General features: G+C 40.4%; 1 long non-coding RNA gene across 1 annotated transcript; it reads left to right on the top strand.

Annotated features, from left to right (window-relative positions):
* The first annotated feature begins 3125 nt into the window (after nucleotides 1–3125).
* Nucleotides 3126–4789, top strand: LOC123333067. Its single transcript, XR_006550240.1, has 2 exons — nucleotides 3126–3236; nucleotides 4489–4789. It is a non-coding gene; the product is annotated as an uncharacterized LOC123333067 (long non-coding RNA).
* The last annotated feature ends 22492 nt before the right edge of the window (nucleotides 4790–27281 follow it).

Below are 27281 nucleotides of genomic sequence, written 5' to 3'. Positions count from 1 at the left end.
ACCTGTAATAATACAACCTCATAGCATCCTGCATTCCTCCTTCATGGTATTTACAATCAAAATGAAATGAATATTTGGATAGCAGAGCACACCGGCTACCTGGTCTAAGGACCTGTTAGCATGACTTAAATGGAAGTTTAGAGTACAGACAGTTATATTAGTTTCATTGCTATAAGGTTAGGAAAGTACATAACCTAGACTGCATTAGCCTGGGGAAGTAACCAATAACAAATGTGTGCGCTCAGTACCGGTCTCTGCCATCATATCAAACATTTATAAAAATTAGATGTCTCAGCTGGGTCTTAGTCATGTCTAGTCTAGACAGTGCACACAACTGCTCCTGTCACAGGTGTAGAAGGCTTTGCTTGGAGGGAGGGAAATGATTCCAGAAGATCTGACATGACCTTCTCTCACTCAGTCTCTCAGGTACAACTAAGGTATCTAAAAGCTCATGTCTCTAAATTTGAGATCACTGCTGTCCCCTCTGCTGTGTGTCTGCCCACGCTGATTTCCTTCTGAATTCGGCATACAGGAACTCTTGTTTAATTCCCCCGGTGATGTTTGTTCTAGAAAATAAATTACTGCATTTTCCAAGACCTAGTAAGAATGGGGTATTTCTCTCAATTATAAAGATTCCTTTTCCAGGCTGATGAAGGATGAAAGGTTAAATATAGGTCCAAGTCTTCTAGCTTTTCTAGGGATTCTCAAATTTTTTGACTGGAACAAACATGGATGATAGAGAACAAATTCATTCTCTAAGGATTCAGCGTACATTTATAAAATAGTGCTGACAGGGGATGTGTAGGCTGATCCTGTTAATCCAGGTCAATGACAAGGAAAATCTCTCCTTTCACTCCCACACCTTCAATTACTCATATGCCTTAGTTCATATATCTCTCCTGAGTAGGAGTACAGAGGTTGTTTAGGAGTCAGAACTTAACAGTCTCCTTGCTCTAAATTGGAGCAGGGATTGGCAACCCACTCCAGTATTCTTGCCTAGAAAATCCCATGGACAGAGGAGTCTGGCAGGCTACAGTCCATGGGGTTGCAAAAAGTCAGAAACAACGGACTAACGTTTGTTCTAAATAGTATATGCACCAAACATTTGATATAATTTTTCCTGAGATCTAAATGCAACTATTGGTAAAGATACTGCCAAGGATTCACCTCACAGAGCTCAGGCTTTGACCCAAAGGCTGCATCTAATCTACAGAAGTGCTTAATTTGGGCTGTAAAGTTTGCTTAAAGACGTTTAACATAGGGCTTCCCTTGTGGCTCAGCTGGTAAAGAATCTGCCTGCAATGCGGGAGACCTGGGTTTGATCCCTGTTTTGGGAAGATCCCCTAGAGAAGGGAAAGGCTACCCACTCCAATATTATGGCCTGGAGAATTCCGTGAACTGTATAGTTCATAGGGTCCCAAAGAGTCAGACAAAACAAAAAAAAATGTTTAACATGGTCAGGATCTGCTATATAACTAGCAAGCCCAAATCTCAATAGCTTTACAACCACAAATATTTATTTCTCACTATGTAATGGTTGATATGGGTAAAGAATCTATAAAAGGAGTGGATATATGTATTAATATAACAGATTCACTCTTTTGTACATTTGAAACTAACACAACATTGTAAATCAATTAAATCCCAATAAAGTTAAAAAAAAAAAACACAACTACTTCTTACAGGTCTGCCTGTTGGCTGAGACTCTGCTGGGTCCAACAGGAACTAACATCCGCTGAGATTCACTGAACTTGGATGCAAACTGCAGATAAGGTTCTAGTCTGCTCCACATCCTTCTAGGACTGTAAAAGGAGACTCTCAAGGCAAATGCAGGAGCAAAGAGGGATGGGAGATAGAAGGTACTTCTTAAAGTCACAGCTTATATTTTGCCACATTTCACTGGGCAATCCAAATCACATGACCAAACCTAAACCCAATAAGGTGAGTGATATACAGTCTGTTCTATTGAGAAGCCCTAGAGTTACATGCAAAGGGTGTGGATGTGTAATTCTTCTATCAAAAAGGAATGAAAACTTGAGAACAAAGACCCAAACTAACACAGCTGTAAACAGTCAAAACCTAGAACGGTGTCCAAATAAAATTGTTAACTTTTCTTGAAAAACCAGAAGATTGAGTAATATGAGCCCAGAGCACAAAATGTAATCTATCCTATTTTCAAATAGGAACCTATAGAAATAGACTCTCCAAAGAAGACAAAGCAGCTCTTGTTTCTTTCAGCCAAGAACTACAGGTCGATAATCATCCACACTACCAATGACTCTTCGTCTTAAGGAAAGCCCACTGTGGTTGGCGTCAAATGTCTGGGTTCAAATCCTGACTCACTACTTAACTACTCACATGCTGCTGCTAAGTCACTTCAGTTGTGTCCGACTCTGTGCAACCCCATAGACAGCAGCCCACCAGGCTTCCCCATCCCTGGGATTCTCCAAGCAAGAACGCTAGAGTGGGTTGCCATTTCCTTCTCCAATGCATGAAAGTGAAAAGTGAAAGTGAAGTCACTCAGTCGTGTTCAACTCTTAGCGATCCCATGGACTGCAGCCTACCAGGCTCCTCCGTCCATGGATTTTCCAGGCAAGAGTACTGGAGTGGGGTGCCATTTTCTTCTCCAAACTACTCACATAACCTTAGACAAATCACTTCATCTCTCTGAACTTCCATGTCTTCATCTCATAAAGTTTTAATGAAAACTAACTGAGAAAATACGGGGCTTCCCTGGTGGCTCAGTGGTAAAGAATCTGCCTGCCAGTGCAAGAGACACGGGTTCCATGTCTGGGTCGGGAAGATCCCCAAGAAGGAAATGGCAACTCACTCCTGTATTCTTGCGTGGAGAATTCCATGGATAGAGGAGCCTGACAGGCTACAGTCCATGGGGTCACAAAAGAGTCAGACACAACTTAGTGACTAAACAACAACAACAGCAACAATGAGATAATATACATAAAAGTTGTCCTATGAATTGAAACAGGCTCCACAGATGTTGGTTGTCATTATTAGCAGGACTCACCTGGTGAAACTCAAATTACTATTTAAGGAAATGACCAATTTGCATAGCCACCTGGATTTTTACTGTCAACGACTTTGACTGGGATTCAAATGTTTTAACAGCAGGGTCGTTTCATTCACTGAAGATCCAGCTGGTGTAGCAGTTTGGGATGTGCACTAAAAGATGCTTGGAAATACCTGCTGGTCTTTCAGCTATTGTGCTATAAAACCAGGTAGGGGAATCCTTTTATCATTTCCACAGCTGAATATGCTTTAAACCCCCTAACAGAGCCAAAATTGTCAGACCAAATTCCACTTGTGATGAAATCCAACCAGGTTAACATGCTCTTTCCTTGTTAACCACCTAGGCTTTTCTGGATGAAATCCTGCAGCCCTAAAACAGGCAAAACTTGACTTAACTTCAAGGAAAGTTTTGGATTTCAATGGGCCTTTGAAGTCCCTTCAAAAGAGATAAGGACTTCAATGAGAGGTTTGCCTATACAGAGGACCACAGAGGCAGGCCATTTGTAGAAATTCAGTTCATCTGGGAGCAGAAGTTGTCTGGTGAAAATTGGTTCAGAAAAGGAGGGGCGTGTTGGTTAGATCTCAGTAGAATGAAAATGAGTCTATTTTAGATAATCAGATTTTGTTGTGTGTTTTTCCTCATGAGTTTATAAAAGCAAGACTTTCCTTCTTTTACGGCCATGAAGGCTAATCAAATTAATGACTGTGGTTAAATTAGAGAGAAGATACACTCTACAAACTTTAGCAAATACCAAGCACATGATACATTTTCAACATATATTTATTTAATGATTTAATTAACAATTACGTATTTTCGAATGGAGATTTCCACAAAGCCTACAAATTCAGACTTTGACTCATGAATAAAGACCTTCAATTTATTATTAAGTGCATTCTTCAACCCTAGATAAGTTAAAGTGGCAATTCTTCAAACAGTTTTTATCACACAGTATTTTCCATATCAAGCTAATAATAATTGCATATTGAGGATCTTTATCTCAAAACATTTCTATCGGAGCACATTATGCTGTAACTAAATCATTTTTACTGTGAAAGTTATTGTTTCCTAAGCTGCAAGAAGTGTCAAATGGTGCCACAGGAAGTTAATTATAGCAAATGTATTTAACCAGAGCTCATCTGCAGAAGAAATTCCACCAAATTGCTATGAAACATTTCTATATGTACAGCTGACATTCCATAGGAAGAGTATTCTTTCTGGAAAATGTGATTCCTGAGTGTATATATATATATGAATTCCTTCAGTCCTTTCATTTGGAAGCGAGTAACTCTATCAGATATGAACCAAAGGATGTTCTCTCTAGCTAAGAAATTTGTTATTAATATTATACTAACTGATATCTGCTAGAGATTTTTAGAATTTTTTGCAGTATTAAGTTGTAATAAAAATCCAATAATAATCAGAACAGGAATTCTGAAACACAATACTTTTTTTGTTTCCAGACAAAAAACAGCACTTTGGATTCTATGCTGAATTCTAGCTCTTCTTAGGAACCTAAGGATTTTATTTAGTCCACAGATTAAGATCTTAGAGTAAATATAATAAAAATACTTTAAAGGTTATGTATCAACAAGGTGTCAGTGTGCATAAGGATAAAGTATTCTAGTCATAATTAAATTTCCAATCTAATTATAATTTGAGGCATCCTTTTAATTACATTGCAATATTTTCTTTTCCTAGGAAGATGAGTGGTATAGCATCTTTTATCTGTAATTTTCATTTAATTAAAAATGTAAATAAATCAAACCTCCTCCTTGAAATACTTTGCACATAAAAGAGGATTTGTAAAGTTGGGTTTTATCTAGTTAATCATATTTACTTTCAGCCATAAACACATAATGTATAAGTATATAGGACTAGAGGTCTAAATTTTCCTGAATATTATGAAGCAGGAAAAAAAGTGCTGCCAGTAATTATCTTTCTTGCCAGTGAGAATTCTTCCATTACTTCTGGCAAAATCCTACTAATCCTTCAAAGCCAAGTTCAAATGCCACCTCCTCTGTGGGAAGCCTTCTCTAACTCCCAAGGCCAAATTCAAGGATAGGTAACTGAGCCACAGCCAGAGACTTACATCCACAAGGGGTACTGAAATATTCCTGGGATTTTACCAAGCCCCTGGAGAAAAAACATTCTTCACCAGAGTTCCTGCACAAAGAGTACTGCATGGAGTCATTCGGTTAGTACAAAAGTAATTGTTGTTTCGGACCATGAATTTTAAATCATTATGACTAGGCTCAAACACATCCTTATTAATCAAAACAGAAACCATTACAATCAACACATTTTTGCCAATGAAAAATAAGTTTGTTTATTTCTGTAGCATAAAAATCCATGCTTCAGGATTCAGCGAGCTCTTGGAAAGCATTTTCTGCCTCCTGCTGGTTGTAGAAGCACTTTTCTTGCAAAAAGTTGTCGAGATGCTTGAAGAAGTGGTAGTTGGTTGGCAAGAGGTCAGGTGAATGTGGCGGATGAGGCAAAACTTTGTAGCCCAATTTGTTTGACTTTTGAAGCATTTGTTGTGAGATGTGTGGTCAAGCGTTGTCCTAGAGAATTAGGCCCTTTCTGTTGACCAATGCTGGCTGCAGGTATTTCAGTTTTCAGAGCATCTCATTGATTTGCTGAGCATATTTCTCAGATGTAATCGGCTGGGATTCAGAAAGCTGGAGTGGATTAGATGGGCAGCAGACCACCAAAGAGTTACCATGACCTTTTTTTTCTTTTTTTTTTTTGGTGCAAGTTTGGCTTTGGGAAGTGCTTTGGAGCTTCTTCTTGGTCCAACCACTGAGCTGGTCATCTCCAGTTGTCATGTAAAATCCACTCTTCATTGCATGTCACAATTCAATCAAGAAATGGTTGTTGCGTGGAATAAAAGAAGACTAACTTCAAAATGATGCTTTTTTTGCTTTGTGGTCCACTCATGAGGCACCCACTCACTGAGGTTTTTCACCTTTTCAGTTTGTTTCAAATGCTGAATGACCATAGAGTGGTTGATATTGCGTTCTTCAGCAACTCCTTGTGTAGTTGTAAGAGGATCTGCTTCAGTGGTTGCTCTCAGTTGGTCGTTGTCAATTTCCAATGGCCAACCACTGCACTGCTCATCTTCAAGGCTCTTGTATCCTTTACAAAACTTCTTGTACCACCACGGCACTGTACGTTCATTAGCAGCTCCTGGGCCAAATGCGTTGTCGATGTTGCGAGTTTTCTCCACTGCTTTACAGCCCATTTTGAACTCAAATAAAAAAAATCACTCAAATTTGCTTTTTGTCTAACACCATTTCCATAGTATAAAATAAATATAAACAGTCAAGTAAATAAGTAATTAGCAAAAAAAAAAACCCATAAAGTGAGAAATATGCATTAAAATGATGTATAACATAACCACATTTATTTAAGAATGTATTCCAATATCAAATGGCAAAGTTCAACAATGCAAAACTGCAATTACTTTTGCACCAACCTAAAGAAACATGCTCCTCTTGGGGCAGGAGGTAAAGCAGTCCCTCCCCCAAGTGACACATGAGTGTTTATAATCAAGAATGGAAAAGACAGGCCAAAGTTAGCGTTGAGGAGCAAGAAGGGCATCCAGCCTGTATGTATACAGCAATGAGAGAGAGAAAACGGATAACCAAGCACCTGGAGACTGGAGATGGTAAGCCTCTTACCCAAAGTGTTTAGGGCTCTTAATTTCTGCTACACTATGACCTTTTGTTTCCCATTTAAAAATGGAAAGCCACTAAATATTTTTGGGAGTAAGAATGATAAAAATTTAGGTTGTGTTTTAGGAAAACACAGTAGCTTTTAATGGTATCAGAATCATGGGCATTGATGACAGGTGGTCTGTAAGATTTCTCATTAAAGGGTAGTCTGTAAGATTTCTCACTAGAAAGAAGACCTTCTGATCCTTGACAGCCTAGATGCTGTCCTTCAGTGATTGGAAAACATTCCTTCCACTGCAAAACCTTAGAGGCTCTGGATTGTATTTCTTTGGGAAGCCATTGTTTCTTGATAGGAAGCCATATTAAAAACTACTGGATTCACTGCTGTCTGTGAGAACATTCTTCCCCTTAAACATTCTCTCACCCCCTTCAAGTCATTGATCATCAGTTACCTTCTCAGCAGGCCTTCTGGAATCAACCCCTTTGAAAGTGCTTGCCCTGCTTCCTTCCCCACTTTATGTTCCTCTATTACATAATCTATAGCAATTTCATTTATTGCTCATCCCTGTCCTCATGCTTTTCCTCAAGGAATTTCCTACACCTGCAATGCCCTTTTTCCACATTCTCCATTTATGGAATTTCTACTCATCTTTCAAAGCCCAGTATAAATATTGCTTCTTTAATTTCAGTTATATTTGAAGTCAGTGTGCTGATATCAGTATTGGGATTAGTATCCTGGCATCACCAATCACAATGTATTTTATCTTCCTCATTGTTCCCACAGTATTTGATTTATATATCTAATCATTATATTTCTATTCTGTTGATTATTGTTGCTAGTTGCTCATGGGCCCATTTCTCTAACTAGAATTTATAATCCCCTTGAAATTAAGGATTATTCTTTAATCCTGTTTATATTTTCATATGGTTTACCATAATATCTGGTATATAATAACATAATAAATACTGGATTAGAATGAGTTGAATTACTTTTTTACCTCGTTTTGCCTAGAAGCTAGAAAATGCGAGAAAATGGATTCTCCCCTACAACCTCCATCCAGAAAAGATGCAGCCATGTTGACACCTTGATTTGGGAACTTCTGACTTCCATAAATGTAAGAAAGTAAATCTGTTTTACTTTAAGCCACTACATTTGTGATAATTTGTCACAGCATTGATAGAAAACTTTCCTTGGTTATTTTTTGTGTTTATATCACTTCCTATTTCTAACATATGCTCTTAAACACCACTGGGCTGAAATGCATTTCCCCTCTTCCACTTGCTCTTTCTCTATTTAAAGGTACACTTACTTTTAGAAAATTAGAAGGAGAGAGATGTGACGAGTCAGGAGTAAGAGTTTCCCGAAGCAATAAAAAAAGAAAACCACCCCTGAAACTTTCACAGTTAAACAAGTAAACAAACTATTTTCCAAAAATCAATGACAGAGCTACAAGAGGAAAATAAATGGAACAGATGTGTCTTTATCATGGTGAAAAAGAGATCCAGACACCACCCCCCCCAGCTCCCCTGACTGTCTGCTTTTCCTAGTTACCATTTTAGGCTGGGATTCCAAACATTTTGTCTGATCATTCTGTCCCTGCAAAAGGGGTTCTTACTATGTGGGGTAGAAACTGAGGTCTGGCCAGGAAGCACATACTAGAGTATGCACAAGAGTGTACTATCTGTGATGGCCAATGGCATGAGATGAAAAAGTTCTTGATAGGAATCCAATTCACATGATATTCTCTATCCAGCTCTCCTAGGTTTAGAAGGAGCATGCAAGTGTGAGTCACTGAACTTGGAACAATGGTGGGCAGGAATGTTTGAGAAGGCTATTGGAGAGAAAACCTGGAGAGTAATTCTTATGCTGATACAATTTTATAAGACTTCAGTGGTATTACAACATCACCAGTTAACAATAATGTAAACTACTGGACTCTGGGTGAAAACGACGTATCAGTGTAGGTTTATCCATTTCAACAAATGTCGCCTCTGGTGGTGGATGCTGATAATGGGAGAGGCTGTGTCTGGGGATGGGGATGGGATACACAGGAAATCTCTGTCCCTTCCCCTCAATTCAAATTTGCTATGAACTTAAATTTGCTCTAAAAACATAGTCTAAGCAGAGGGTGAGATGTATGGAAGAGTAACATGGAAACTTACATTACCATATATAAAATAGATAGCCAAGGGGAATTTGCTGTATGGCTCAGGAAACTCAAACAGGGACTCTGTATCAACCTAGAGGGGTGGGATGAGGAGAGAGATGGGAGGGAATTTCAAAAGGGAGGGGATATATGTATACCTATGGCTGATTCATGTTGAGGTTTGACAGAAAACAGCAAAATTCTGTAAAGCAATTATCCTTTAATAAAAAATAAATATATATATTTTTAAAAAGCTCTAAAACATAATCTAAATAAATGGTTTTAAAATACATTTTAAAGAAAAGACTTCAGTGGTATTGTGCATGCTCAGTTGCTTCAGTCTTGTCTGACTCTTTGCGACCCTATGGACTATAGCCTGCCACGCTCCTCTCTATCCATGGATTTCTCCAGGCAAGCATACTGGAGTGGGTTGCCATGCCCTCCTTAGTGGTATTAGACACAGGCAAACTCAGGGCTTATGGTCAGAGCTAAAAAGTTGCCAGGGCTACTCCTGAATGGTAGCTTTGCTCAGTATGAATGCACTGACACATTTTCAGCACAGGCTGCCAGGTATCCCTATGCTATCTTTTGAGACAACCCTCAAACTTGTAGCTCCCCCACTTATGCTGCCTTGGAAACACCATCCCCAGAAACCAGTGTTCCTGCCCCATGATGTATCTCTAACATCTCAGGAGCACCCTCTGGCTACTGCCATCCACTAGCCTCTCTCCTTTATCTGCCTGGACATGGTCAATCTCCATATATGGTTTTCTGCCTCTTCCTGATTTCTCCATGAGTGCGGAGCTCATTTCAACATCTAACAGTCCCATTGGAGCCCAGAACACTAACCCAGTTCAGTTCTAACATTGACCCCTTGCTATGTGCCAGGTGCCATGCTGGTCATGAGGAAATCAAAGACAGAGCATGCTCTTTGCTGTTAAGGAATTGACAACTGAATGGCATTTCCGCTTTTTCTGAAATGGATCTTGCATCCCCCTCCCACAACTGAAAGGGCAGGGCAACTTCAGCTCCTCTGCCCACACCTCTGCAAATAGACACAGCTCATCCCCCTTACTTCAGCCTTCCCAAATGGAGCACAATCCACAGCTCAACCCATACAATCAACCTCCATGGGGTAGAGCAGGCCTCACTGTGTGAACGTCATTTTATTATTAAAGTTTCTCTATCTGGAGGAGGTAGGCAGTGTGAAATTTCATTTACCACTTTGGCTAGTCATATTTTGTTTTTACCTTAGACTTCCAGGTTCAGTGGAGTAAATAGTCACGAGTTCCTTTTTCCAGAAAAGTCACACAATACTCAGGGACAGCAACACAAGAGGTCATCACAAAGTCCCTGGCATTTTTTTTTTTTTAACTTTTAGTCAAAATAGGTATACCACCATTGTCTCTCATCTTAGAAATCAGCATTTCTAAATATTTTTCAGTGACAAAGTTCAGAGCTTACAAGTATGTTAAAAGCAAAAACAAGCCTCCCACCAAAGGGTGGGGGGACGCAATTTCTCACCAAACAGGGACACACTTGGAAAAAAATAAAAGCACTTTTATTTTTATCAGAAAGGTCAGGAATAGATTCAAAACCTTTTTGAGAGAAATGGAGGGCTGCTTTATGCCGTTTTGGTTTGACATCCTCACACAAACAGGTACACCTGTGCCTGAGGGTTTTTCTAGACTTCATCTTTTTAAAACCCCTGAAGTATTCTTTCTTCAGCTGGCACATTATTTTTGCACATGAAGCGTTTTGGATCCAAAAGGCTGTGATGGAAGCGCTCAGTGGTTGTGTTCTTTTTCTAACTTGGCTTGTGTTAGCTGCCGTTCCTCTCAATTCTCATGAAAACACACATGATTCCCTGATCCTGCCCCCTCTCGGTGGATAACACCATCCTGTAGGCCTCTCACAGAGGCTCCCAGGACTTTCCTACACGAATTGTCTCCCAGCCAGTGGCTGCCTTTCCTACAGCAGCCCAAGCCAGACTTTGTTACAGCCTGTGAATATTTTCCACTCCAATGTGTGATGCCAAAATCCTTCCACAAGGCCCGCTCCAAGTTTTCCTGTCAAGATAAGCTTCCAGCCTGATGTAGAGTAGATTAGCATAGAGCATTCAGACCACACTCAGAGTCTTATCAAACTGGCAGCCCAGCTTCCTAAGTTGAACAATGGAACGGATAGGACTTTTAAAACGGAAAGGTAAAATAGATTTTCAGAAAGGATATTGATTTACACGAGACTTATTTAGCTAAGGATTTAGAGAACTTACTGAAAACTAGTTTTAAAAAGTGATTATTATTTTACAAGCACAAACGACAGTAATTTTTATTACACACACTTATCAAGCAGCAGCATTTACAAATTTGTCCCTTGTCCATTAGATCTTATTTACTTCAAGGACTTCTTCACAAGCATTTAGAAAGTGGATGTCTGTGTGCCAAGGTCCTTTTGTCAGTACACATTTGTTTTTAGTAAAAACCAAAGAGAAAAGTCATGTTGGGTTAGGACAACCCAGAACAGTAACCTGGTTTTAACACCAGTGACAAGGGACCATTCTAGTTGGGGATAAATATCTTCCATAAAGGCAAAACTGTAGATGAACAAATGGTTATTGTCGGCCTGTAAACAAATGATTCATTTCTGAGTCACCAGCGTCTACAAGGAATATATTTATTTACTGAGTGAATGAGAGAATGAATAAATGAATGAACAATCCTGTCTCTCTAAAGCTGTTAATTCACCCACTCATCCTTGAACGTACTGATTCTTGAAGATATTCCAGGTCCTTGGATCACAAGTTCTCTATGTTGACTACTCTCAGGAAATCACTTTAAATCTATGTTTAAAAACCTGCAGAATTTTCTTTCTGCTTACATTATATTGTTCTATGGTTTAAAAAAAAAAAAAAGTCCATATACATAGGGGCTTTCTGAAGACTATCCTGGCAGAATTAAAGATGTTAGAGTCTCCAGGCTCTATGAAACAAAGTTTTACAGTTGTTGAGAAAACTAGGAATGACTCTTTGTGATTCTGTGTCATCTCCTTCAGAAAGCTTCTTTAACCTCCGTCTCCCTTTCCCCTACACTTCCACCTTTCCCTTAAATATCCCTTCTTGAGGCTCCCGAAATTCTTGTGCACAGTCTGTCTTTTAATTGACTCCCCTCTTGGACTGTGGACTTGGTATAGGCAATGACAGGGAATTTTTCTTGGTACCTTCAGTTCCTGGCATAGAAACTGTTACTTGATGAGCATTCAGTCAGTGTTTAAACAAATAAATGAAGGAGTGAACCATGATATTAAGTTTACCTGAAATAGTAGTGTATCTAGAAGCTGAAAAGCATTTGGAATGATTTAAGAGTGGGAAGGTTACTTTCTTCTATTTGGAGAGAAGATCAAAGAGTTACAGCATGAGAAGAGGCTTCCATATGGTTTTTATTGTCATCTTTCTTTTTTCTCCTACTGATTAAAAATAAAAAAAGAGAGAGTCCAAACTAATCTGGGAGACTGGCAGAACTGTGAAAAGGCTGTGAAGCCCTATTTTTAGGACCTTCTGGCAATCTTTGTCAACCCAGGCAAAGCTCGCCCAGTGTTCTGGGCTCTCAGTTTTCAGATGCATCAGTGGACACCTTGCTTCTTGAAGGCCAAGTTTCAGAGGCTCCTGACAGAGGCTGCTCTGTCATCCCTGCTTTCTCTTCGTGCTAGTTCTACCTGCCTGGCACTCAGCAGACTGCACTGATCCCCTCCTGCTCTGTGCACTTAGAAAAATTAGTGTTACCTCTTTGCTGCCTCTTACACTAGATTCTGCCTAAATTGCTGCCAATCTCCTATCCTTGTTATCAAATGCAAACAAACTTAAATGCTGGAGTTTAGAGCAGAGAAAGATTTACTGCAGGGCCATGCAAGGAGATGGGTGACTCATGCTCACAAAACCCCAAACTCCCTGAAGGGTTTCAGCAAAGTATTTTTGAGGCAAGGAGAGTGAAGGGTGTGGTTAGTTGTTGCAAACTTCTAGGTGTAGGAATCCTTTGTTCTTGTAGCCTTCCATGTAGGTCAGGTCACTATGTTCCTGTAAAGCTCAAAGAATGTTATTCTCAATTCTGCAACTTTTTATCTCTGTGTGTGCTCAGTCACTCAGTTGTGGCCAACTCTTTACAACACCATGGACTGTAGCCCACCAGGCTCCTCTGTCCATGGAATTTTCCAGGCAAGAATACTGGAGCGGGTTGCCATTTCCTACTCCATACCTCTATATGAATGGACCCTTAAAGGTCAGAGCCCTAAAAATAGGCTATCCTGTATGTTTCAGGCTATAGGAAACATTCTTTTACAAAAGGTACAGAGCTAGCAAGACTACACACAGGCAACAGAGCACAAAGTCTTAAGTAAAAGGAACAGATCTAATTTGGAGTTGAATTTGTTCTTGCCTATTATCTCTGCCCCATCTTATTTTGTCTTGCTACCTAGTCCTTTTACTTTGTACTCCTTGCAAAGATTTTGACCATATCCTGATCTTGAATGAAATCCATCCCTTCCTTGTCCATATATTTCTTCTACCTGAAGAATCTATACCTGAAGAATAGATAGGTGTATCTATTCAAAGCAGAGTAAGTCATCTGACACAGCTCTCTGCATGGGGCAGGCATTGAAGACAGCAAAGGCAAAATGTGCAGAATCCAGAGAGAAAACCAGGGCAATGGAAAATCTTGAGAACAGGCAGAAAGATGATGCTATGGGGAATTAAAAACTGAAACAAAGAATTAGTGTCACAGAGGCCAGGAAGCCAAATAGAGAGCATGAGAAATAGCTACAGGGTTACAGCAACAGGCCCTTGCTTCTGCATGAATTCTTTGCTCCTGTCAAATAAATTTGTAGTTATGTCCTATTAGTGAAAGGGAAGCCCAGGAGGAAAACTCTTCATAGTTTTGAATTGGGGCTATCCACACTTGTGTTCCTGTGTTCTAACCACTCTGCCTTGATTTCCTCTTCTGTAAAATGAAACTAATAGTAGTACCTACACTAGGATTTTTTTTTTTTTTTTGCCATTAAATGAGATAATGTAAGTAAAGTATTGGCATAACCCCTGTTCAACAGAAGGCTATAAATGAGTACTGGTTATTATTATTATTACTATGAAGGCAAAAGTGTTTAGTGTGACTAGCATGGGTCATGCTGAAAGTTTTAGGATTTCCCAAATAAAATGGAAAGAGCCATCAGAATATCATTTGTTGATAAGTAGCCCTGAAATGGAAAAATACTGAAAGCTTAGTTATTTTATTTAGAATTGTTCTACAGCTTTATTGGGATATAACTTATACCTAACAAACTACATGTTTAAAATATACAGTCTGATGAGTTTTGACATACATGTACACCCCTCGAGCCATCACCACAATCAGGATAATGAACACATCCACCACCCCCTTAAGTTTTCTCCTATCCTTTTATAATTGTTCCCTCCCACTCCTCCCCACCCCACCCTCAATATCCTCAGGCAACTACTGATCTGTTTTCTGTCACTATAGATGAATTTACATTTTCTAAGATTTATATAAATGGAATCACACAGTATTCTTTTAAAATTTCATTTTGTCCTGGCATCTTTGACTCCCTGTGATTATTTTAAAATTAATCTGCATTGTCATTTGTGTCAATAGCTCCTTCCTTTTCATTGCTGAGTAGTATTCCATTATACAGCATGATCTGTTTATCCCTTCATCTGTTCATGGATATTTGGGTTGTTTCCACAGTTTGAAGCTATTACAAATAAAGCAGCAGTGAACATTCATGAACAAGTTTTTGTATGGACCTTGACTTTCTTTTCTCTTCATCTGGGGTGAAAATGGCCAAATCATATGATAAATGTAACCTTAATTTTTAAAGAAATGGCTGAACTATTTTCCAGTATGGCTGTACCATTTACATACTTAATAGTCAAAGACTTACCTTTTGAATTATATTTATAAGGGTACAAAACAGCCTTGGCTCTTGTCTCTATCTTGATCTCAGATTTCTGGCTAGGTCCTTGGTCCTAAGTGCTGACCTCCCTTGGAAACTTAACCTAACTGTTTTGTTGCTCTGGGAAATACTCTTTAAAATGCAAACCCACAAAATTAAACAAATCAAATGATAAAAAGCAAGCTTCAAAACAGCTATTGGGTAAGGCATTTATTTGTTTAACTTCATACTGTCTCTTTCAAGATTCAACAGTGGAGCCTTAAGTGGAATAGTCTGGCATATGATGAACAAATCCACCCTTGTCCCATGGCCTTCCAGCCCATCCTCTTGGGTCCCCGCTCCCCTCTCAGACTAAAGAGGCAAATAAGTCTCAAAGTAAGTACAAACGAAAAGCACACCGTGTTGTTCAAATTAATTGGTCACTTCAGTCCCAGAAGGTTCAGAATCTCTGTTCTAAGTCTCTCATTTGAAATCCAGGGATGCCAACAGGATCTTCTAATAATAGGACCAGCAATATTCCTGCATTTTTGGCCGACAGCTGTTAGTGCAAATCACACCCCTCTCCTTCCACGTCTCCCTCCCACACCCGAATCCCAACTCCCTCTCGCCTTCTCTCTCTCTCATGGGTGTGGGAACTCTGGCTTCCTAACTGAGGAAGGAAAGAGGAAATTTTGGTATGGAGAAGGACCAGGAAAGCTGAAGCAGAAGATGGAAGGTAAAAGTTTATGAGCTGTGTTTAGGCATCTTCAGTTAGAGGAGTGAAAACCAGAAGCTATTTAACAGGGATTTGGTAGAACTCAGGAGTATGTCAGCCTTCTTCAGGTCCAGGACACAAATGTGTCAACTCACTGTGAAACATGAAAACAATTCCTGTGGGACCAGAGGATAGGACTCCGGGCAAGTGTTCAGAGGCTGCTCCGTGGGTGAGGCCACTGGTCTACATAGCGAGAAAGGGACTTCATCAAGTAACTCTGCAGGCAGCGGATGTAGGTTGTCATAGCAATAGTGTTAATAGTGATTAAAAAAAAATAGCTAATATTTATGACTAAGGTCCATCTAGGCAAAGCTATGGTCTCTCCAGTAGTCATGTATGGATGTGAGAGTTGGACTATAAAGAAAGCTGAGCATGGAAGAATTGATGCTTTTGAACTGTGGTGACAGACAAGACTCTCAAGAGTCCCTTGAACTGCAAGGAGATCCAACCAGTCAATCCTAAAGGAAATCAGTCCTGAATATTTATTCAAAGGACTGATGCTGAAGTTGAAACTCCAGTACTTTGGCCACCTGATGTGAAGAACTGCCTCATTGGAAAAGACCCTGGTGCTGGGCAAGATTGAAGGCAGGAGGAGAAGGGGATGTCAGAGGATGAGATGGTTGGATGGCATCACCGACTCAATGGACATGAGTTTGAGCAAGCTCCACGAATTGGTGATGGACAGGAAAGCCTGGCATGCTGCAGCCCATAGGGTCACAGAGTCGGACACAACTGAGCAACTGAAAGGAACATTTATGAAGCCCTTCTATGTATTAAGGATCATTCTAGATGCCTTTCAAATATTAGTTCATTGTACCTTCAAGATAAATGCATCTTCCTGGGTTTCACAGGCAGAGAAATGAAAGCACAAGGAAGTTGAGAAACTTGCAAGGCCACACAGCTGGTGTGTGTTAGAGCCAGAATTAGGTACAGTTGGTCTGCTTCTAGAATCCCTTCTCCCGGGAAAAGGGGGATGGAGGAGGAGGGGATTAGATGTGTGTGGCACTGAAGCTGGCAGGCTGTTGTGTGTCAAGTGAGAACATGTGAGCCCTGTGAAACCCTCCTAGTAAAATCCCAGGATAAATAGGGGGTTCTCCTAAGTAAGAGGAGGCTCCTCATGATTGTTACTGAGTCCAGGCTCACATTGCTAACTGCATGATAGGCCCATAAATGGAGAGACAAAACACTGGGACAAAGAATACCAACTTTATTCAAAAGCCAGCAGACTGAGAAGATGGTGGACTAGTGGCCCAAAGAACCACCTTACTCAAGTTAGAACTTAGGCTTCTTTTATACGAAAAGGGGAGGGGTTGTGGCTGGCTGCTGCAAACTTTTCGGTGCCTAAATCTTTTGTTCTTGCATCTGTCCCGTAGGTCTGCTCAGAGTGTTCCTATAAAACTCCAATGAGATAATTGTTGTATTCTGTTCTGCCACTTTTTAATTATACCTTTAAGTTCAAGCCTGGAGGCAGAGCCTCAAGAATGGGCTAGCGTGTATTTCAGGCTAGAGGCAATATTCTTTTACAAAAGGTACAGAACTAGCATGACTAAGTACAGGTAACAGAGCACAAGTTTAGTGCTGAAGAAATATATGTTGTCAAGCATGTTCTTCTCTGTTACACCATCACGCAGATGTAGGCTGTCCAGTACAGCCATCTGGGTACCAGAAAAACCTGACAAGTATCAATTTCCACAGAAGATCTTAACCATAGAACTGTGTCTATTAGGGGTTGGACTTCATGAAACCACGTTACAATTTTAGATGTTGTTTGTAGTGAAGTTTCAATTTGGTCTGTTATGAGTGTTCCAGAAAACAGACATGCAAGTAAGATCATCTCAGGTCAATGGGCAGCAATAAGCAGTTTCTGGGAAGGAAGGAGACAGAGGAAAAAAGCCACCAGAGCACGTCTGAACTGAAGCCAGGGTGTATGTATGCTAAGTCACTTCAGTCGTGTCTGACTCTTTGCAACCCTATGGACTGTAGCTTGCCAGGCTCCTTTGTCCATGGGATTCTCCAGGCAAGAATACTGGAGTGGGTTGCCATGCCTTCTGCTAGGGGATCTTTCTGACCAAGGAATCAAACCTGAGTCTCTTACGTCTCCTGCATTGGCAGGTAGGTTTTTTACCACTATAGCCACCTTGGAAGCCAGGGTGAAAGTGAAAGTGTTAGTTGCTCAGTCCTATCCAATTCTTTGCAACCCCATGGACTGTAGCCCACTAGGCTCCTCTGTCCATGGAATTCTCCAGGCAACACTACTGGAGAGGGTAGCCATTCCCTTCTCCAGGGAATCTTCCTGATCCAGAGAAGCTAGGGTAAGAACCATCAAAAGTTCCTTTCCTGATAGTGATCTCTTTACACATAGGAGTCACCACCTCTCAGAGAGGTTTGAAGGTTTGGGTGGCTATGGATTTTTTGAGGCTTGCAAAGAAATCCGTGGCTCACCTGGGAGTTTTTCCAGCTTTAAATCCTGACTTCAGGCTCAAGGAGGAAGGAAGCAATTCAGCTCTGTCTAGCCCTAGGAATGGATCTCCACTTTCACACCCCTGTGCTCACCCTCCTGATCCTGCTCGGCTGCAACGCTCCCCTTTGGGATCACAATCAAGCATCTCCTCCAAAAGGCCTTCCAAACACTTTACTTGCTGCCCACTGGCTCCCCAGTCCCTGGCTCTCTGAAGGCCTTATGATGATGGAACATATTCATTGTTCTCGTCTGTCTCTCCACACTAAGGTAGAAAGTATTTTAGAGGCAGCAATCCTATATTAATCACCTCTAGCTCAATACAGGGCACAAAATATTTTTAATATTTATTTTTTTAAATTTATTTCCCTAGGGCTTCCCTGGTGGCTCAGACGGTAAAGAATCTGCTTGCAATGCAAGAGACATGTGTTCAATCCGTGGGTCAAGAAGATATGCTGGAGAAGAGAATGGCAACCCACTCCAGTATCATTGCCTAGAGAATTCCATGGACAGTCCATGGTGTCACAGAGAATCAGACATTTATTTATCTATTTGGCTGTGTCTGGTCTTTGCTGCAGCATGCAGAATATTTAGTTGCAATGTGAAAATTTAGTTATGGCACATGTGATCTTGTTCTCTGATGGAGAATCAAACCCAGGCCCCCTGCTTTGGGAGCACAGAGTCTTAGCCACTAGATCACCAGGGAAGCCCCATACAATATATTTTTAGAATGAAGGGATGGCAATGAGGAGTTGGTACAAACTTCAAGAAAGAAAGCCAGACTTGCTAGAAATCCTAAATATTTTCTTTCTTTTTTTTTTTTTTTTAACCTTCCCCTAGGCCAGAATTACTCCTCCCTCACTACAGGGTTTAAGAAAACTGGTAATAATATGTGACAGAAGGACACTGTCCTCAGAACATCTTCAGTAAGCCCCAGGCCTCAGAAGCACCCAAATGACAGCTCCCATGATGGATGAGATTGCTTGAAAAGGAGAGGCTAGCCAGAGCTGGCAACGCTGGGGCTGATGCAAAGAGACCAGGGCAAATGGGAAATTTAGGGATGTCAGAACAAAGGCTGTCAATGTCATCCCCATCCCTGTCTAACATGCTCTAAAAACAAGCAAGGGCCCTGTCCAGGCATCACTTTAAATTTGAGATATAAAGACTCTCCTAAAAATAAAGGTTGGTACCGCATCTTTGTCATCATCATTACCATTTTCTGACGTGTACGCATACCTTTAAGAACAACCTTCTCCATCTCCTTCTTACAAACTGGGTGAAGGGAAGACGAGAGAAGAATCGTTTCAGAGCACATTTACCCTGCCATCTTTTTTTCCACTGCAGTATAGTTGCTTTACAATATTTTGTTAATTTCTGCTGCTCAGCACAGTAAATCATACACACATACACACACACACACACACACACAGACACACACACACACCCTCTTCCTTAGATTTCCTTCCCATTTAGGTCACCACCCTGGTGACTCAGATATTCAGATAGTAAAGAATCTGTCCACAATGTGTTTCCATCCCTTGGTTGGGAAAATCCTCTGGAGAAGGGAATGACAACCCACTCCGGTGTTCTTGCCTGGAGAACTCCATGGACAGAGGAACCTAGCAAGTTAAAGTCTGTGGGGTCTCAAAGAGTCTGATATGACTGAGTGACTAACATTTTTCACTAGGTCACCACAGAGCACTGAGTAGATTTCCCTGTGCAATATAATTGGTTCTCCTTAGTCATCTATTTTATACACAGTACTGCATGTATATCAGTCCCAATCTCCCATTTCATCATCTCACCCCCCTTCATCCCAAGAGCCTATAGATTTGTTCTCTACACTTGAGTCTTTATTTCTGCTTTTCAAAAATGTTCACCTATACCAGTCTATATTCTACATATATACATTAATATACAATACTTGTTTCCCAATCCTGGCATCTTTTGATTTTATTCTCTCTGTCTTGCCAGTGTCTCCATCATATCAGTAAGAACTATGTCTTCTAAATCATTCAATGTCTAGGTCCATTAGAACGTGGACTTCTGTGCAGCTTCTAGCTTTTAAGAATATTTAATAAAATGTAAAATACAATAAAAATAAAACTGGTGCTAATTATATCTAAGATTTTTTTTTTGAACAGAGTACAGACCTTCATGTGGCTTAATTATACCTAAAAAAAGACTTTGTTGTTAAGTGTGGGAGTGGGGGTTAATTTACTATATTGATTCCTCTGAGACATCCCTTGAGCCATAAATTGACATTAATTATTTATAGCCCAGAGAGGTCCTGTATTAGGAGAAAATTTTTCCATTAAGACTTAATTCACTAGCTCAACACTTTAAAAAGTTGATGCCTGGGTTACTCAGAGGTAGAAACATAGTCTAATCATGGCAGCCTGGGGTGAGTCTGACCTGCCTGCCACAATACAGACTGCAATTGACTAGGGGGAGAGAAGCTAACCAATAGCAATCTCCCTCTTGCCTACATTATTTACAGAGAGAATCATTATCATTATTACCACTCAGATAAAAAGACTCCTGGCTGAGCCCCCAAGATCATCTTTCTCAGTAATAAAGGAGTTTGTTCCCTCTCCTCAAACATCTTTTGTGCCTACTCTTCTTGTTTTTTTTTTCCTTACTAGGACAAATGTGCTCACAAAAATATTCCCCAATCTGGCTCCTCCATGGGGAATTGACCACAGGTCACAGACCACAGAATGACATAGTACATTATCATCCAATCAAACAAAAAAAATAATAAACAGGAGGAACTAGCTACGAGGTCTTGAAAGCATAGACCTCGTAGCCAGTTCTGCCTTTGAAGTTTCACTTTTTTATTCAATACTGATGTGGTGTTGTTCTTAGCCTATGACCTGTGTGCCGTCTCCTGCAGATGGTGGAGATCTGAACACCATTGTTGCAGAGTGTGTTCATTAGATATGAAAAAAGAGACTGTGAATGAATGAAACAAAATGTCAACTCCCTTCAGATTCTTTAAGAATAAAAGCAAACAAGCCAGATACTGAATACTGTTAGGTTTTATGTGTGTCAGGGAACTGAATTAATTTTGTCTATTAAATCCATTCTATCAAACGGGAAAAAAAAACAGGAAACGATCTTCAAATTAAGTTTTGCATGATGTTTGCCAAATCTAGGTAATATTGTTGCATCCTTTTAAAATAAAATGCCATTTGTACCATGTGTAGAGTATATACCGAGGCCTCCTCATGCAACTTTGAAAGGGATGAAATTCCTCAACAGATGGAGGAAGAATGGATGCCATAGACAGAGATAATCCATATGCTAGAGAACACTGCGAAATAGCTCCCTTCATGGAATGGAAAGGTCAGTTGTTAGGATAAAAATTCAAATTCTGCAAGCCCTTCTCTGAGTATGTGCCTTCCTTCATTTATTCCTTCAAATATGTATAGCGTGTCTACTACCTGCCCACACTGTCCTTGGCCCTGTAGATACAGCAATAAGGAAGAGCGGATCCATACCCTCAAGTAGGTGACAGTCCAGCCTCCTACCACACCCTTGTCACTCTATCTACTATGTCACAGGCCAAAGAAGAAATCTTATTTATCAAGGATGCATAAGAAAGCCTGATGCTTAATTTTAAGACTTAACTGCTATTCTTGCATCAGTTCTTTCCTAATCCTCCTCTGGAGTGAAAGGTCACATCCTCCTCCATCCGGGCATCCACTGCTCACCTCCCACTCCCATCTGCTCAGATGCCTTCTCATTGTGCACCTAGCTTCTCCTCGTCTCCATCCAAAGGAAGAGGTCTAGCTGTTTTGTTCATGCTTTTTTTTTGTGAAAAAAAGAATTGGAGGAATGTATAGAAACTGTATGAGGGTAGAGGAATGGGTGAAGGAGACTGGAACAAAACCTCAGAGATATAGGCAACCTGGGGAACAGGTTTGAGAATGAGGACGTATGAGAGATGCTCTGAGACACAGGCGGGATGGAACAGGCGCGGGTGAGAAAGTAGCAGCAAGGTTTTAAAACACTGCTCTGGGTTAAGACTTAAGATTCCTCTTCATGTTATTCAAGAGATGCAAGAAATAATTGGAGTCACCTAATTTTTTTTTTCTTTTTGCCACGCTGTGAAAACCAAATATTTTCAAGTTAACACTTCTTATTCTCATTTTTCCAACTGAAATTGCTAAGGCACAGAGAATTTGTGGGATTCAATGGCACCCCACAACAGTACTCTTGCCTGGAAAATCCCATGGGCAGAGGAGCCTGGTAGGCTGCAGTCTATGGGGTCGCTAAGAGTCGGACACGACTGAGCAACTTCACTTTCACTTTTCACTTTCATGCATTGGAGAAGGACATGGAAACCCACTCCAGTGTTCTTGCCTGGAGAATCCCAGGGATGGTGGAGTCTGGTGGGCTGCCATCTATGGGGTTGCACAGAGTCGGACACGACTGAAGCGACTTAGCAGCAGCAGCAGAGCTATTCAGGCCGGGGTTTCAGACTGGAACCTTGATCTCCAGACTCAAGGCTTCGGAATTTTTCCACTCAGAACAGACTCTGAAGCCAAACTGCTAACATGAGAATCTCAGCCTTGCTGCTTAATAACTGTGCCTCTGTTTCCCTAATGATAGAATGACAGGAGAACATTCTGACTCCATACTTAATCTCTTCCTTTATCTCTAATCTTTGTGCTCTGCTAACTGTGCTTAGTCATGCTGGCTGTGTACCTTTTGTAAAAGATTGCTGCCTATAGCCTGAAATATACAGGATAGCCCATTATCAAGGCTCTAACTTCTAAATGTATAATATTTGTCCAGCCATAACATTTATCCAGAGATAAAAAGTTGGCGAAGAGAGAATAGCATGTGTCTTGTTGGAGCTTTATGGGAACATTGTTACCAGACCTCTGAGGGCAGCTGCAAGAACAAAGGATTCCAGAATCAAGAAATTTGCAACCATCAGCCACACCTCCTTCCATTTTAGTATGAAAGAAGCCTGAATTCTAAATTGGGTGATAATGGTTTTTTGGGACACTAGTCCATCAGCTTCTTGGTCTGATGGCTTTCTGAATGAAGTTGCTATTCCTTCCTCCAACAAATTAGCTCTGGATTTATTGGCCTATCCTGCAGAGAGCAGTATGAGCTTGGACCTGAGAGCAATAGTTCCCACCTCAGACGGTGGCTGTGTAGACAAATAGATTAATATATGAGAAAAATTTCAATAGTCATAGTAAACACTCAAGAAATATAAGTAGCAACAGCAGTACTAGCATTAATAACAAAAATAGTAAAGGAAGTACAAATGGTGACGGGCAGTAGTGCTAGTAGAAGCATTTCTCACAGGTCTTGTATTTTGCTAAAAAATATTATAAATTGGGTCCTGGCTCCTTATACATGGGTATATTATATGCCATTAGAGATGGCGTTACTAGAGATACATTCTTGACCCACAGATAATAAATGACTATTGACATTTTGGTGCAACTTTTTATGCAGCAATAGATAACTATTATATAAGCATTATATATATATATATAAAACTATATAAAGTAACAACAAAAATATATTTAGAAAAACAAGAAGAATATACCCCAAAATATTAACAGTGATCATCTCCAGTGGGATTATGTGTATGTATTTTTTTTCCTTCCCCTTCTTTCTGAATTTATTGAATGATCATATATTTTCTTTTAAAAACTGAAAAAAAATAAATCTTGTTTTGAAAATCAAAATAGTAAAATAAAAATAACTCATTTCCCTTCCAAAATTACAGGTCCAGGTAAAATACTTAGCCATTGTACAGAACACAGTTTGAAGTGAACAAAGAAAAGCTTTTTGTTTTTTTTAATTCCATGTTGAAAAGAGACCAGACTCTTACAAAAGTAAATGACACGAAGAGAAAGCTGTTACTCATCCATTTCTTCCAGTATGTGTCCCACAACTTTAAGAGGTTTAAATGATCTCTTTCTTGCCATGGGTGCCACTCACAGACCCCTGGGAAGTAGAGGGTGGTCTATTCAACTCTGGCCCATCTCATATACACCATCTTTTATAATCCTTCTCTAAGGTCAAAGCCGTATCTGGGTTCTTCTAAAGTTACAAAGCTCAAAGTGGCAGGAGGTTCAAACCCTGACTCTTAATTCAGACCTCTTTGCAGTACACAGCAGCTTCCAGCGCCGAAAGTGTCACCCATACACATCCCAGGGAGGTGAAAGATCTCTGCTTTAACCTATTTCTATTCTTGTTCCAAAACACCTGATGTTTATCAAAGATCTTTTTCAGCTACCCCTCAAATGAAACATGATGATCAACCTTACTGAATAGGTCTTAGCCTAACTTCAAGAGCAGCCGACTATGCAGAGGAAGCCTGGAAGAAGCCGAAGGTTGCTTCTGCCTCGTGCATGCAGGCTAAGTCGCTTCAGTCATATCCCACTCTTTCCAACTTTATGGATCTTAGCCACGTCAGGCTCCCCTGTCCATGAGATTCTCAAGCAAGAATACTGGAGTGGGTAGCCATTCCCTTCCCCATCCCCTGCCTCGTTACCACACTAAGATCTCTGCCTGGAGCCAGGGAGATGTACCTTCCCAGGCACAGTGAGTGCCGGGTGCAAAGGAACCTGAGGGACTGCACATGCCTGAGCTGTTTCTGGGAATCTCCACAGTTTTCCCTAGTTTTGTTTTTGTTTTTTTGGTTGTGTCAGGTCTTATTGGCGGCATGAGGGATCTTTCATTTCCGTGCAAACCCTCTAGTTGTGGTGCGAGGGCTTGGTAGTTGGGGCACCGAGGCTTAGTTGGCCTGTGGCATGTGTGATGGAGATCCAGCCAGTCAATCCTAAAGGAAATCAGTCCTGAGTATTCATTAGAAGGACTGATGTTGAAGCTGAAACTCCAATACTTTGGCCACCTGATGCAAAGAACTGCCTCATTGGAAAAGACCCTGATGCTGGGAAAGATTGAAGGCAGGAGGAGAAGGGGACAACAGAAGATGAGATGGTCGGATGGTATCACCGACTCAATGGACATGAGTTTGAGCAAGCTCCAGTAGTTGGCGAGGGACAGAGAAGCCTGGCATGCTGCAGTCCATGGGGTCACAAAGAGTCAGACACGACTAAGCAACTGAACTGAAAATGATGTGGGATCTTAGTTCCCCAACCAGGGATCAAACTTGCATCCCCTATCAGGAAAGTCTCTCTCCCTGTTTTTGATGGTGCACCTGCCTCTTATTCCTTACAATTCCCCATTTTCCTGTCTTCAGGGAAAACAGGTCTTTTGAGCACAAGCTCTTCCTTCTCTATTCCTTGATCAACAAATAAAGTTTCTGCTCTGCTTGGCTGACGTAGACTCATTAAAAACTGGCACAAGAGGCACTGGGCAAGGGAAGGACCCAGTCAGGATCCACCCAATCCAAGAGGGTCAGAAACAGAAGCATGAGACAGGGCTGAGCTTCTACAAAAGTATAAAGAGACTATTAGCTTTTAAGCCCTAACCATGGAGTTACCCCAATGCTGGTCTCCTTTCTAGTCTTCATCGAGTTGATTTTCCCTCCCAACTTCAGCCCCCAAACATTGCTCCCAGGTTAACATTTTCCTGCAGCCAACCTATTCTTCTACAGCTCTTGCAAGTTATTTGATGAACTAATTTGAGTTTTACACCCTCCTCACTCTCCCATCTGGGTAGCATATGTTCATCCGGCTACTGAACATTTATTGAGCAATATCATGTGAAAAGAGCCTTGCAAGGTATCAAAAGTGTAGAGGAAGAATGGATAAAGCAAAGTCTCTATTCTACAGGAATGTATCATCTGCTAAGGAAGCAAAGAGGAGCAGAAATGATCACAGCAGAAAGCACAAAGTGCCGAGTACCTCTGGAGCATGACAAATATATAAGCACGTCCACGGTGACTTTTCTGGATAGAAAGCGTCCCTAACATTTTAAGACTCAGATTCAGGGACACCACAGATCATGTTGAAAGCAGGTCAATAAAATGTCAATAAAAATCTACAATTATGCAAAAAAGGTAGAACACATACAGAAAATCTACTGAATGTGTGCAAGGCACATTGCTATGGGAGCTGTACTCTTTCCAGAGATAGAGCTTTTGCAGGGGAAAAAAACAGAAACAAAAAAGGTTTTGATATTGATCTAACAACATTGCCATCCAGGAACAGCAGGTTTATTTTGTTCCAAAAATCTATAATGCAATCAATTCCTGATTAAGAATTGTTTATTATTCTTTATAGAGATGATCTAACGTTTGTACATCCATACAAACTAACTAATTTCCACTCATTTAATTTTAAAAAGAGTTGTCGACTCTACGTGTTGAAAGAACAAAGGATGCCCAGAGATTAAGTGGAGATGGTGTCTGAATGGGTGTTAGGCTCTTTTGTTACGAAAGCATATCGCTCCAGTGCCTCAATCCCATTTTAACAGGGCACATTTGAAAAAGTCTGTGCAAATGTGAATCTGGTTTCATGATCATGAAGGTTTTTTCCTTTTTTTTTTTTAGACCAATTAGGGGAAACTGATGAAGGACATTAGATACAATGATGCCTGTGTAATCACTGATTTATAGATTTCCTCCTCTATCTGCTAATTCATTCCTGCTGATAGTCAGGGTTTGAGGTTTTCACTTTTTTCAGATCCCAATTACTCAATGTAAACAAATGAAGAGGAAGTATGGGTATTCAATGTGATTCATTTGAACAGAAGGTAGGAAACATTAGTATCGATGTAGTCCAGGACTTGCAAGCAAAGCACAACTAAATTTAGCAGCCAGTGATATTGATTTGATTAAAAATGGTTTAAGACTTGTAAATGTCACTGGAACTTAGCAAAATGAATATTATTAAATCCTTCTGGTGATGGGGAAAACTAACAAAGGGATTTGCAGTGGTTTCTGTAATTAATTGCTCTGTCATGATTTATATTAACTTACAGTACAACTCCATTAGCTCAGACCTGTCATCTCTGCTCAAGGAACCACCAAGTAATCACTAGCACATTAAAGAATAAATTAGTTTTTGGCTTGGAGCCTAGTTGTAGAATGTTTCATTTGTGTCTGCTGCAGACATATGTACCTAATAAAGTTGGGACGAATGAGTTAAAGTACATATATATCAATGTCAGTGGGTTATATTTTAGAGACAATAGGCTCAGCATTGTTCATTAGGGCTAATGAATCATAGTCTTTCAGCTACATCACCTTGTGTTGAGCAAATGCCTTCAGGTAAGCTGAGATGCAAAAGATTCCTTGAAAATAGGTACGTCTCCA

This window comes from Bubalus bubalis, chromosome 4 (assembly GCF_019923935.1).
Source record: "Bubalus bubalis isolate 160015118507 breed Murrah chromosome 4, NDDB_SH_1, whole genome shotgun sequence".
NCBI classification, from domain to species: Eukaryota; Metazoa; Chordata; class Mammalia; order Artiodactyla; family Bovidae; genus Bubalus; species Bubalus bubalis.
The sequence above is the reverse complement of the archived record's forward strand: the minus strand, read 5'-3'. Positions and strand labels throughout refer to the sequence as shown.